Source organism: Ambystoma mexicanum, chromosome 7q (genome assembly GCF_040938575.1).
Source record: "Ambystoma mexicanum isolate Mex_15411 chromosome 7q, UKY_AmexF1_1, whole genome shotgun sequence".
NCBI classification, from domain to species: domain Eukaryota; kingdom Metazoa; phylum Chordata; class Amphibia; order Caudata; family Ambystomatidae; genus Ambystoma; species Ambystoma mexicanum.
This window is the reverse complement of record NC_090941.1, coordinates 657,308,287-657,322,785: the sequence shown is the minus strand read 5'-3', so window position 1 is coordinate 657,322,785 and position 14,499 is coordinate 657,308,287. Positions and strand designations below refer to the sequence as shown.

The following is a 14,499-nucleotide window of genomic DNA, read 5'->3' as shown; positions in this document are numbered from 1 at the left end:
ACATGAATTGGGCCCTAGGTGTCTGCGTGATCACATGCCAGAGCCCCCACATCCTGAGAAAGGGAACTCGTGGATACTGGGCATAATGATTCCAGCTCTCTTGTTTGGATTGCCTGCAGATAGGAAGGAATGGGAGTGGGAACCATTTTACCTCAGTAAGAATCACAGAGTCAGACTGTTCACGCAATATCTGGGCTGTGCACCTCAAAAATACTTGTAGGAGATTGCGGGTGGACAAGTGCCAACTTAACAAATCAACAGCCTCATCACGAGTCTGGCGGTAACTCTTAAATGCGGCGGTAGCGCTATTACTGCCGCATTTAAGGGTCCGGCAGATCATGACCTTGGTGGATTTCCCCCCAGCTTTTAGCTGGTGGGAAATCTGCAGCAAATTTGCTGATTTTCGGCAGCATTACTGCCAGCGGGAAATTCGCCGGCGCTAACAGTGCAAATTTTCCCCATTGGGCCCAATGGGGAATGAGGAATTCCCGAATGGGCCCAATGGGGAACGGGCACTAACCATTCCGCCAAACCTGTGATCTGGCGCTAATGGCGCCGGGGGGTTTGGCGGTAGGGCTAATAGCGCCGGCATTACCGCCCAACTCGTGATGAGGCCCTAAGTCTTGCATACCTGATTCAACTGAATTTTCTGCACGATTGTAAGTGACTTTGCACTACTGAAAAGTGACTTTGCACTGCGGACACAATCCCTGATTCATTAACTGTGCAAAGTGAATTTTTGCAGTGTAAATTCAGTGCAAAGTCATTGGGCCTCATTACGAGTCCAGCGGTAGCCGTGCCGGAAAAACCAGCAGGCTGCCGCCAAACCCGGAATGAATTACCGCCTCCGTGATTGCCAGAATCACTGGGGCATTACAACCCCAGTAACCCGGTAATTCCAGAGGCGTAATTCCGTTAATACCCATTCCCATGGAGTCCGATTGGACTCCATGGGAATGGGGACAATGGAAACACTGGCACCGTAAATAACGGTGCTGGTGTTTCCTTCCATTTCCATCTGCAGGTGGGTGGCGTTACTCCCACCCACCTTGCGAACTCATAGCCTGCCGGCCCGGAGACAACGGTGGCGGCGGTTTTACCGCCACCGTTGTTTCCGGGCTGGCAGGCTTGTAATGAGACCCATTGTGTACTGCAAAAATGTGTTTGTACTGCCTTTGCACTGCAAAAATACACTTTGCACAGTTCCATGTATCAGAGTTTGTGTCCGCTGTGCAAAGTCCCTTTTCAGCTGTGCAAAGTCACTTTGAACCATGCAAAAAATTCCATGAATCGGGCCCAAAATGTATAGCGCCATGGCATGCACGTGGAAGTAACATCAGTATGAAGGTAGCGGGAGAGCGGCAGGCCACACGCAGACAGCAGTGAGATAGTCAGACTAAATAAACCTGATTGTCTTCTGCTTGCTTGTTTGTTGATCCTTACTTGAAGGCGAGATGCAAAATTGTGATATGCTTGGGCAGTTTTATGCTGTTCGAACACCTGAAGGTGTCTTTATATTTCCACTAGCAGCGTCAGATTCCCAATGAAGGAACATGTGCGCTGATTTTTAGTTTTGGCTTCAGCACCACCAGCAAGTCAAAACTACTGCATTGGAGTACAGATACGAGGAAGATGGAGTGTAGAAGGGACAAACAGCTGTGGGTCTTGTTTGCTTATTTACCCACCCACTGACTGCTCATGCCCATGCAAATTCCTAAGACCATTCCCACCCACTACCATCCCCTTTACACCCAAAACACAAACTCCTGGGATCTCATGCAGTAACATCAAACGTGTGCTGTCTAGTGCCTGCCATGTTTATTTATTAGCAGTCTTCTGAGAGTTAATGCTTTATACGCACCTGGGGAAGGGTGCTCAGCCAATCAAGTGGCCACCTGCATCATCCAGCCACCTTAGGCCCTTCCATAGGTGGCGCCATCTAAGTTGTGGGCAGGCAACAGGTAGCCTCTCCCTGATGCCTCTCCATGCCCCTTACCCTGCTCTGACCCCTCTGAAACATCCGGCACTTTTCCCCCCACCTCCCTCCCCACTTACCTGCTGGACTGGAACTTTGTGCTCCCATCCCGGCAATCTATCCCACCTGTGGCCGCTTGCACAATATGCACGGCGCCCATCTCCCGAAAAAAATACAAATAAAACTATTCACACCCCGGAGGAACCACGGATGCGAATACCAATCACCCCCACTTAGGGGGAGGGGGTACAGGGCCGGCAACGTCCCTGAGCCCTCGCTGAGGCTCTCGTTTTGCTCGGGCCTGCCTAGGCTTGGGCTAGCGGCCATTACCGGCCCTGTACGCCCCCCCAAGTTGAGGTGATTGCTACATTTGTCATTTTAAATGAGCTTCTAGTGGAATTAAAATGTCTTAGTCAAGTGTGCCTTCAACCACTTGATTTATAAGCAAAATGTGGGTCCTTGCATCTGTTCCTTGCCCAGAGTTCCTGTTAAAAACAAACACTGGCAAAGCCAACAGTCTTGTTATATAGGCATTTGCGAAGGACCATTTTGCGTTATGCTCAATTGCATGTGGCACATTTGGTATTTGGGAAAAGGTGCTGAAGGATCAGCGCTGGCCCCAGGTATTGACATTTTTATCTTTTCTAGTGTGGTCTAAAAAATGGCAATATATAGGTTGACCTTGAGGGAAAAAATATGTACAATTTGTTTTATTGTGATATGGTTTCCACATTAAAACCTTACACAATCTTAATACTTTAAAAACGTGCTTTTGTCTTCCACTTTTGAGGGACATTTAACAGGGCTCCATGGGAGATCAGTGTGGTCTATTACAGCCCCCTACTCCTTGTACAAACTGCCCCCTGCATCAAACAGAAGCAGGGGAGGGACAGAACAAACTATTGGCGGAGTAGCGGAGCGCGTCGCCTAGCTAATGTGATTCAATACCAACTTCGCAGACTTTTGCTAAAAACGGTGCTACTTTCTACGGCTGCGGTTTGGTCAACTACTTTTGGTCGACCAAAATTCGAGCATTTTGTGTTGTTATGGGTGTTGATTAATGCCACACCTCCCTACCTCACGCACCCAACCAACCATAACTACCCCCCACTCCTCCCTTCACTGCTCCCATGTGCACATATACATTTGGTTGAATTTACCAAAAGTGTTCGACTAAACAGCAGATCGTTTAAATAAAAGGATGCATGCACAAATATTTGGTTAAATGATGCCGACATCCTAAATGTTGACTTTTGTTTGTTTTGGTTTCTGGCGTAAATCCTGTAAAACGCTCAGTGATGCCCTTCCTTACAACAGTGTCTCCCCCAGCTAGCCCCTCCCCCGCCTACATTGAGCCTTGTTTAAATTCCACTCACCTATCGTAGTACACAACCAGTACCAAGCGCATTTTGGCATTCAAAATGTTAACTTGAATGTGTTTGTCAAAAGCCGACTTTTTAGCTCATTTTTCAAGAGTAACATAAATGATGAACCCGTACTTTTCAATCGACCTTTTTACTGTCGAAGTTTCTTTTTACAATGGACTTCTTTATTGACCGGATAATCCCCGTGTGCTGTTCCTATTGCAAAACTACATGCAAACCCTAAAGACAGTTCTCTGTGGTGGGCTCACAATACCAAACTGTATGCGCCCACCCCACAAACATTGAAACGGAACTGGAACCATAAAAACGTTCCATCCTGATGGTAAACAGTGCTGCAAACTGCTATGCCATATCAACAACAGGCAGGAACTCAAATGGTCGAGTCTAGCGTTAAACCGCCTCTGACGCAAGTCCTCCCTAATCCCATCTCCTTCTCTTACCCAATAGGGAAGGGGTGCATCTCCTTCTAAGACCACCTTACTCTACTCACACAGTCGCACACAGCGATCTGCCCACAAATACCACATTAGCCTTACCTCTTTAGCTCTATCAACCCCTCGCCAGCCACTAAACCAGCCTCCTACACCCCCCCCCCCCAACCCGCCCTGGATGGGAGGCCCGGGGCCGTAAACTGGGAGGTTTGTGCGAGGTCTGGTGGGGCAGCACCTTCAGGTGCTGCCCCACCAGGTCCGTCCTGAAAGGTGCTGCCCCACTTAGCATGCACATGGTGGGGGCGAGCAGCTGGGTCCCCGAGACAAATGGGGTTCAGACTGCATGTCGCCAGTGCAGGAAAGCGAGGTGAGGGGGGCAGGTGACAACAGGTAGTCCCTGCCCCCTGTCACCTCGCTCCAACTTCAAATGTCCCCCCCTTCCCATCCTGGCAGATGCCGAGCGGGGACCTTTCAAGTTCAAAGAGGGGCCGCCTTGCCCCCAGGCAGAATTTTGCCTTTATCTGGCACGGGCAAGGTGGACCCTCTCATTCTTTCTCCCCGCCATCTCGCTGCCAGCAGCAGGACAGCTGCATGATTAAAAAATACCTCCCTCCCACCCTGCAAATAGCTGTAAAGAACCCCAGTAGCGGGGGTCAGGTAGACTATGGAACGTACATAATTACAAGGCGGGGCTAAAACGCCTCACAATAAAAATAAAATTCAACTCCAAGAAGGGCTTTAAAAGGCACCAGGGTTTGTCGATTATTTAATTTTTCTATGAAAATACAGTTATGCAAGACCCAGGCGCTCAGAATCCACCAACAAAATTGGATCACGAGACAAAAGGATCCTCATCAAGTCTCCAGGAACCCATTTCAGATAAAATCAATACAGGTTAGAGCACTAGGGGTCTTACAAAACAGAAAAGGAGGGAGGACCTTGAGCAGAAACATGTACTAGTAAGCCTCAAGTATCCACCTCCATGCATGCATAGGGGGGTCTCACCGCATGTGGATCAGGAGCAGGGTAAGTTCCTAGTAAGGCTCCGGAACCCACGCCCTTTGCATTTTATATCCAAGATAAGCGTACTGGGGTACACGGTACACAAGTGGATCGTGGGCAAGGGGAAGTTCCCAGTAAAGCCCTTAGAACCCACCCCAGCGGTGAAATAGTACAACACAAGCACTGAAGGGGTCTCACAACACAAGTGGATTGGGAGCAGGGAGAATCCTAGTAAGGCTCTTTGAACCCACCCCGGCTGAAAAACAAGCAACCTAAAGCGCTGAGGGGGTCTCACAACACAAGTGGATCGGGAGCAGGGTAAAAACCTAGTAAGGCTCTTTGAACCCACCCCGGCTGAAATTTAAGCAACCTAAAGTGCAGAGGGGGTCCCATAGCACAAGTGGATCAGGAGCAGGGAAGACCCTAGTAAGGCTCCTAGAACCCACCCCCGAATAAATAACTATCCCACAAACAGAGCGTGGGGGCTTCAAAAAATCAAGTGGATCATGTGAGTAGAAAATGCCTAATTCATCTCCAAAGATTACACCAAGAGACTAAATGCCTCCATCCATGGAAAACTCCAAAACACATGAGCAAAAAATCAAATGGCTCTAAGAACCCCCCCCCACCCAGAACGGGGGTTGTTTTGTCAAAAAAAGCGGATCAAGAGCCATAACTTCAGCAAAAATCACTCTGTGAGCAAGCGAGAGCACAAGTGCTAAACCTGGTCAGGTTGGACATCAATGAAAGGCACATAAGCGCACACCTCCCCACCTCACATGGAAAGGACAAGAGAAAGCAGGAAGAACCTGCTCCAAAAGACAAGCAAATTATGAACAAGTCACAGCTCACACGCTGTGTCCAAACAATTGTCACAAGCTTTCATATGAATGGCGTCGGGGATCAGCCTCGAGTGGGCCCTAATTGGGAGTAGGGCTCCCCCTCACCTGATCCCTCTGTCCCAAAAATATATTATTGTTATCCTTCTTACGTGATGTTATGTTGGTTTTTCTTTTGCGCCATGGTTGGTACTAAAATAAAGCTTGTGGCCAAAGTTTTTCCACCTCACATCCTGGTTTCAGTCTCCTCATTCCTGTAACTGTCATTACTGTCTTTCCTGTCATGTCATACTTGTCATCCATAACACCTGTCACTCGCATGCCACTCCCCAGCACAAAAACACTTCCAGGCTCCTAGTCCAGGCTTTCAAAGGATGGATACTGAACTTGAACACTCTTACTCAAGTGTCACCACCGCAAACCACTTAGGAACATGCCTGCACTCGCGACTCGCTACGTCCGGCCCACACCTTCAGCATCTCAGGATTTGCAACCGCCCCCCCCCCCCTTCTAGCCCACCAACCCCCTTTTCTTTCGCCGAGCCAGACACCTGAAAGGAGGGTGCCAGTATAGCAACGTATGCTATACATGCCTCTTTACATCACACGGACACATAGCTAGCTATGTGTTTCCCACTGGAATTAGGTCCCTCACCATGAAAACAAAGGTTCAGTGAATTCCTAAAAGCGACCATGGGTGTATTTCTTTAACTGCCAAGCCTTTCTGTGTTCTAGTACTTTTTTGGTATGAATCGATAATATGACCCGAACATTGTGTGCTGCTCGGCAGAAGGCCTGTACCTTTCATTGTATATAATAGGTAATGTCCCAGACTTGCCCCCGCCTGGGCCACGCCCCTGTAAAGTCATAGGTCGGGTGTAGCAGGATGGAGCTCAGGCACAATGGCCCTGACTAGAGCCCTCCTGCCAGGCCCTGAGCGACGAAAGAATTATCGCGAACAAAAAAAGGGAGTTAATTTTCCATAATGCTATGTGCCAATTAACTGTGACGGCCAGGGTGGAAATTCGTGCGACAGTGGTCGGTGTTGACTGAAAGTTTCCCCTCGTCAGTAAACGTCTCCAGGAAGCGTCAGTCATGCCGCGGATCCTCCCCATAGGCCTCTCGACACGGCAGTGGATGAGCAGCAGGTGTGATGTCCAATAAAGATTAACGGCGCTCATATCCGCACCGCCACACAAAGACGCCCGGGTGTCTATAAAGGTGCGACATTAGCCAGGACACTAACAAGCGCGTGGAAACAAACACACAGCTCACCGCGACTCGCAGGGAAACCACAAAACCTTCACGAATAAATATTTCGGATTTCAGCAAGTGACTCGCGGGTTGCATATCCACAGTCGGGGTCGGAGAAGGCGCACTGATTCATACGACGGCACAGCTCACACGGGCGCTCGCTTTGAATCACACACACACACTCAGCCTGGGGCGGGCCCACACAGCACTATGCCAATACCCGAAGGGTTAGTCTGACAGACCAGTGTGGGTCTGTGTTTCAGTCAACGTGGGACACTCCAAGGACTTAAAATGTTAACCAATGTTAATTGCACACAGTATTTTAAATGCACAATGTCCTACACATATTCCTAAGGAGTCTGCCCCATGTGTTGAAATCTGTGACTGTGGGACCGTTTTTTTGTGTGCCCCAAGATGTTTTTGTCTTAGTCCAACCTTGTGCACACAGACATGCACACAAAAGCACTGCCTCAGACCCAAACGCACACAGGTACATGCACACTGGCAGACAACCCACCCCCGCCCCTGAGTACACACTGTCCTGCACAGGCACTCACTGGTCCACGCGTACACATATGCACCGCACACCACCAGTCACACAAAGACAGACATGCACACAAACGCATTCTCGAACGTAAACACACACACACACACACACACAAACAAACAAACACACTCTGGTGATTACAGGCAGGCAGCGAACGACGCTTGAGTGGACACAGATACAATTAGTATATACACTCAATGACACCGGCACATGCACGTCCACACCCACAAACTGTCAGAACGCATTCTTCTAGCACGTGCACGTACACGGTCACACATTCCCTTTCAGCGCGCTTGAAATACACCCGAGATCTTCACGTTATTCACAAGGTTTGCTCTCTAGGACACTTGGAGATATTCTGAGTAATTTACAGATACTCATCATGTGCCATCATAACTCACTAAAATGTGTTCGGGTGCATTTTGCGGAGGCTTGGACACATCGAAGTCGCTCAATGCATCTCTAGGATGAAGTGTTTCAGAGTTACAAACATGCCCCTCAAGCTGAACATAGCTATCTGGGACAAGCACTTAACTCGCTGAGGTATCCTGTCATCCTCTGGCCATTGACTCATTGTCACCAGAGTACATCTTTGCAAATAAGACCCACGGAGCAGTAAATGTGCCAATGATCTTCTTACTCTGAGTCACCTTTTTCTCGTCACAGTCTTCACTTTGTGTGTGTGGTCTGTCCACACCCTGAAACATGCATGTATGTTGGCATAGTAAAAAAAAACATGTTTTGCTCCGCCCGCACATGAGGTCCTCCTATTCAGGTCCACATTACTAGTAGACCAGTGGTTATCCCAGTCATAGGGATAAAAGGGGCACAGACTGACAGGTATACTACCTCCGTTGCCGCTTGGGGTAGCGCAGGCCAAGGGCAGGCTGTACTCTTTGGGAGGGGTGTGAGCAAGTACAGAATGATGTGCCATTTATTTAACGCTTTGGCCAAAGCGCTTTACATAGATATTTACATACAATATCACCCAATTGAAGTTGGTACTCATTTATCGACCTCGGAAGGATGAAAGGCCGAGTTGGCCTTTCTGGAATTCGAACCTGCAGATTGCACATGGATCGCAGCACTGAGCGCTACAGAAGTAGACCAAACAAAAATAGTACTACGTACCAAACAAAAATAGCACTGTGGTACCAAAATAAAAGAATGTCCAACCCAATTCCATAATAAAACAAGGGTATTTGAATTGAATGAAACTAGAAAATACAGACAACTAATAAAAACATGAACCTACCGTTGTAAAAAAAAATCACAGAGAATACAGACTTAGAAATGAAAGGGGCACTCTGGGTTTAAAGTGAAGATTCGTAAGCAATGATTTTAGCAGCAATGGCAAAGTTACTGCAGATCCCTTTAAAAGATCTAGAGACTGGGGTCTTACAAGTCACTAGGGCCCTTTAAGGCAGGCCAGGGGGATACAACTACTTCAAATACCTGTACATGGTTATTCTGGGGCTCAACAGCCTCCAGCCACGATTCGTGGCACTTTAAATGATTCTAATCAGTGACTTCCACTGGATTACAGGCATCGAGACGCTCGAGTTGACTCGAGATGGTCCAACGATGCAGTGCAGTCGTGTAGCAGTGATCACCTTGAATCTGTTAAGGGAACCAGGTGGCAATGGGGTCGAGTCAGTATCACAAATTGATCGAGTCAGCTTGAAAGGGTCCCACAATGAGATGAGGTTCTTCAATGGGATCTGCCAAAAACGCTGGAGTGCAAGCAGGCGATAAGTGAATTCAGAGGCTTGATGTCTCAACAACTCGACCACAGATTAAACAAGCAGTAATTGTCAAAGACAGCTTCATTGTGCTGATAGCGGCCGAAAAGCATGTCAACATAGTGAAACCAGCTCAAAACAGATGAGATCAGGAAAACAGGGACCAGAGTTGGTGCTTGACCCCTGGGTGCTGGGACAGGGTACATCTTTTCTTCGGTACTTCCCAACCAGAAAGGTATGTATAGAGCACTTGCAGGGTTCTGTCAACTCCATTAAGCAGGTTCCTTGGTACCAGTAGTCTTAGCTGCAGTAGGTCTTGTCCAGCCTGCTGGTCCCCGCAAATATTTCCTTGGGATGGCTAGGAAAAAGGGATTGGTCTTACCCTCTAAGGCAGAGGACTTAAGAGAAGACTAATCCCAACCTGGTAGCAGATGAATCCTCTCTTTTCAAGTGTCCAACAAAGAAATAATCAATTAAGGGCAGGGTCTACCTGCCTTATAGTCAATCTTTGACAGTGCGTCAATCTTTGACAGTGCGTTGGCTACCTTCTAGTATTTTGTTTGAGGGGTCCAATCGTGGCTGCTGTTCCAGAATCTTCTACCTGGTGATGCTGTACCCAGAATGCTTTGTCTGCAGGAAATAAGCATGGGGTTACAGGAAGTTTGTGATTCCTGGGAGAATTCAAGATGGTTGGACCCTTCTGTCAACTGACACATCTCTTCTGGCTACTATAACCCCTTCTTCTGTCTGTCTGCATACATCAAAGAGTATGTGCTATTTACCACCCTGGTGTGAGTTCCTTTGGCCAAGCAGAAAATGGCCTTTGAAGCACATAACCTCTGCCTACCCACAGGGCTTGAGTGCAGTTCCTGGCTTAGTGGAATGTGGCAACTCTTTCCCAAGGAAGACATAGGCTTTTGCTCGGGCTGAGCCAAATGGTTTGTTTTGGTGAAAGTCAGTCCCAGACAGTGAATAGACAGGAGGTCCTGACCAGCAGGGTCACTAGAAACCAAGTTGATAATAAAATTACACCAAACGGATTTGACCAATATAATTGCAGAGTCCTAGAGATCACCATGTCATAATCAGATTTGGCTTATGTAAAGATGTGCCATCTCTCACCAGATCCTGGGGCCCATAATTCTTTAATTTCATTTAATTGCAAGATTGCCCACGGTTAAAGGCAGATGTTGGCTGATGGACTTTTGGTCCCACCTCGTGACTGCCATGTTGCCAAACCACAAGGCAGCTGCTGAGAGGAGTCAGTAGAGGTACATGTGTGCGTTATGCTTTTAAAGATGGAGCATTAACAAAAGGGGTCTGTTTAGCGGACGTCCCTTTCAAAGAGACCATGCATGCAAAACCTGTGTATTTTGCTTTGCTGGAAAATAAAACATAAGTCCTAGTACCACCATAAGGATACGTGCGCCTTTAAAATGCAGAGCTGAGCATGGCTGAACCAAAAAGGACACCAGCACCATCTGCCATTTGCATGCAGTAGTGTCTAAGAAATGTAGTAGGGAGGGCCTGAGTGGCTCTGCTGCACATGCCTGTTGTGGAAACTCCCCTCAGTTCAGCCCACAACGTTGAAACACTCCTCGTGGACCTTGCCTATGTAGCTTTTGGGAGTCCAGCATGTGATTGCATTTTTCAAGCACTTCGATAGGGTGAAAGGCATTGGTTTAGTTCCCCTGTGCAAAGCCAAAGAGTAATGGCTGGAAGGTTTCAAAAGAAGCAGAACCACTGGCACTAGCCTCAGCAATATTCAAGACCAGCGTGTTGTAGTCGGCTGTGCCACTGCAAAAGGGAAAAGACCGTATGCAAACCAGACTTGGTTCCACCCCAAAAAGGAGGATAGTCACCCTTCAGTAATAGCATGGCAGACAGAAAAAACATGCTCTGGTGGGTTACCCAGAGCAATGCCCCTGGTTTAGATTGATTCAGAACTGTCCACCATCCCTATTCAAGATTGCCAAAGTATGCCTTGCCTAGACAGCCAAGCTACACCTCACTGGCGACGCCCAATAAGGCGAAACATGTCTGGGGTTATTTGTGGTCCCTTGCCGAAGGAATGTGACCATGCAGCTCAGACTGACTGCATCACCCATTTTGATGCCATTAGAGAGTGCATCAATATCGAGCTGTGAGTTATGCCGTGTTAATAATATGCGTTCATGCTGCATATTAAGTAGCTTTGGGTTTTCACCCTTAGTTACTAGGTAATCCAGACGTGGAACCCTTGCTCACTGTTCTTAGAGAAGCACAGCGCCACCTCACTGACGAGGCCCAACTAGGCCGAAAAACGTGTCTGGGGTTGCTGTTGGTCCTCTTGTTCAGAAGAGAATTGCCAGGGATTTCGATGCTGGACTGCCCTAGGGCAGGACAAAGACTGATATCTAGTGGAAATGTCTCTTTTGTGAAAGGATGGTGAGCTAAAGACTCTGGTTGAGACTCTAACCCGGTATATAGGGCGGTAGTAGAGAAACTCCCAGAATCCCCCTTGTTCATCCATTTTGATGCCATTAGAGAGTGCATCAATATCGAGCTGTGTGTTATGCTGTGTTACTAATATGCTTTCATGCTGCACCATATTACCACACTAGCAGTTTCAGAGTGCCCAGGCTCGTCCGTGGAGCGGCATAGGGTGCCCGCGCCAGGGGGATCCAGACGGTAGTTTACTGGAGGAAAGACATAATCAAGGGGGCGATAAGAGGATGGGACATTCTAGAAACACAGGGAGGGATGGATGCAGAGGGGTACGCGCGTGCACTTTGTGATAGCAGGGGTGCATGCTATTCTTGCTGGGGGGACTATTTTTCTGCAAAAGGGCGGGTATGCATGACCGTGTTGTGACGATTGGGTTGTGTGTCCAAGGCAGATTTGGAGAAGTGTGAGTTAGTACACAATGTGATGGATGAACAGGCAGTCCTGGAAGTTGCATGCTAGATGATGGGTGAACGGGGGTAGGGCTGGAGAATTGTATTTATGTATTATTTGTAATGCTCACTATGCAGCAACGCTGTGTTTCAAGGCGCATAGAGAACGAGAGAGGAGTATCACAGATGAAAGATGTGTGTGTGGGTGGAGGCGGGGTATCTCTTCTTGATAAAGCTGCATGTTATACCAATTGTACCAATACCGATTGGGTAATAATAACAATGATAATAATGTATGTAACTATGTACTATGTAAAGCGCTTTGGATAAATGCGCTATATAAATATTACATTATAATGAGATTTTCGTTTTGAAGATCGGATTCTTGGTTGTTTGTGGGGTGTATGGGGAGAAGGGAGATTGCCACACAGAAGCTTGTGGGGCATCGGGGTCTTCCCTCTGCGTGATACATGTTTTTCTTCTATCCGGTCTTTTTTCTTCCAAGCTCTCGCTATTGGGGCTAAAAAGAGATTCGTTTTCTCTCTTCACTTCCATCCGAGTCCCGAGCTGCGGTTTACTGTGGAGGCTGCTGTTGCTAAAAACAGTGCCTCATTGCTAGTATGGCGGCAAGTAGTAAAATTGGAGGTAACTGGAGGGACGGGGTGTTTGTCCCCCCCAACTTTCATGGAATACCATTGTGTCCCCATTAATTTGGCGGAAGCACCTTTTCTTCAGATGTCATGTCCCCCCCCAACATTTTCAGCAAAGTTACTCCACTGTTTGTTACCTCCAATTTTACCACTACGCCAAATTATGCATTTTGGTGTTGAGTGTAGGATTTACCTCCAGCAAAACCCTGGAGGTAAATCTTCCCACGCAATGGCAAAAAATCTGCGGAATTACCACTTGTAATTCCGTCGGTGGTAATTCCGCCAAAAATCCTCACTCCAGAAAATGGGGATTTCTACCATCTACCACCACTTGTAATCCGCTGGTAAATCCACAGGACCAAGTGGTGGCAACTGTAAATCAGTTTGGTGGGTGTTTCAGAGTATTTACCTATGAAATACCTCCAAAATCGTAATGAGGCCCATGTGTTGAGCTTTCTTCGGGAGGGATCGTGCATGTGTTCTAAATTCTACTCATTGGATATGTGTGGTCGGAGCAATGTATGTGTGTCGAGGTCCAGGAGGGCATTCCCCTCCTTGCATCCCATCCAGAGATAAAATAAGGAGCGCCTGAATTCGGTGCTCACCATGGCAGTCCAGTGCTTTTGCTACCGACTTTTCGCATATTATGTGGGTCCTTGTTGTACAGTAAGTACCGTGTTCTCTCCTCCGCCGTGGCAGCTAGGGCCGCGGTTTGCGTAGCCTGTATCACGGACACGAGTCATTGCGCTTTTGGGTACAGGCGCCTGCTAGGAAAAGCCCCTGGGATTTGGGATCTGACACCTGTACCTGCCGCTCTAGCCAGACATGAAGAAACTGCAGCCCCCACCAAGGACCCGTTCTTCTACTATAGGAATCGGCGTGCGTCCTCTCTGCTCTTTCGCACGTTATTTTTGGTAAGCAATGCTTCGAGCCACGTCTGAATTCTGAGGCAAAAAAGTGATTTAGCAATCATCTGGTCTTTGATTTTGTCAAGTTTTATTTCCGTGGCTATGTCTAGGGTGTGGTGAAAGTGTGACTTGGCGCTGCAGATGCAGCACTTTCGTCGCTTACAAAATGTCGGTGGTATCCTAAATAGCACCACATCTGGTCAGATGACTGGATCGGACGTGTCCGGAGACCGCTTCCCCTGCCACACCTCAAGTAATCGCTTTTACATTCTCGCCTGAATCGTGGTGCGGTCGGCTGGCTAATCTCCCACCAATGGACATATATTTGCTCGTCTAATCCCCGCTTCCCCTCTTGCTTTCCTTTGATCCTGGGCTACGCGTGTTTCCTCCGCACCCTGTACGCTAAGGTGCGGTACTAAGATTGCTGACCAGTAGCAAGAATGCCATGTCTTCAGCTAGTTACAAAGTAGCTGATCGTAATTTAGATGTGGCGATTTAAGGACCCTGATGTGTGTTTACTCAATCTGATCAGCGTGCTGCCCTAGATCCTAAGGGAGAGGGCAGGGTCGCCTTGAGGCGGTGTGTCCTATACAAAGCCCTACACGATGAAACGGTCACCGGGATCTGGGTGTTAGGTCGGACTTAAGATACATTTATAGTCTTATATAGCACTTCTTGCGGAGTTGCTCCAGCTTCTAAGCGCTGTAATAACAGGCATTATTATTTATTATCACACCATTTGTTAGAGTACTTGATGTGTCGTTCTCACAATGATGAAAAGCTCATTTGGGCTAGCCATTGACTCAGGAGCTGTCCCCCCCCCCCCCCCTGTGCCATAATACAATTCACCACCCTGCAGAATTGAACGATTTCACTGTAAATAAAAGGAGA

The 14,499-nt window shown here is 47.9% G+C and overlaps 1 protein-coding gene across 1 annotated transcript in view; it reads right to left on the bottom strand.

The window, feature by feature from the left end:
- Nucleotides 1–14,499, bottom strand: part of FLT1 (fms related receptor tyrosine kinase 1) — a 577,293-nt gene that overhangs the window by 561,289 nt on the left and 1,505 nt on the right. The window lies entirely within an intron of this gene.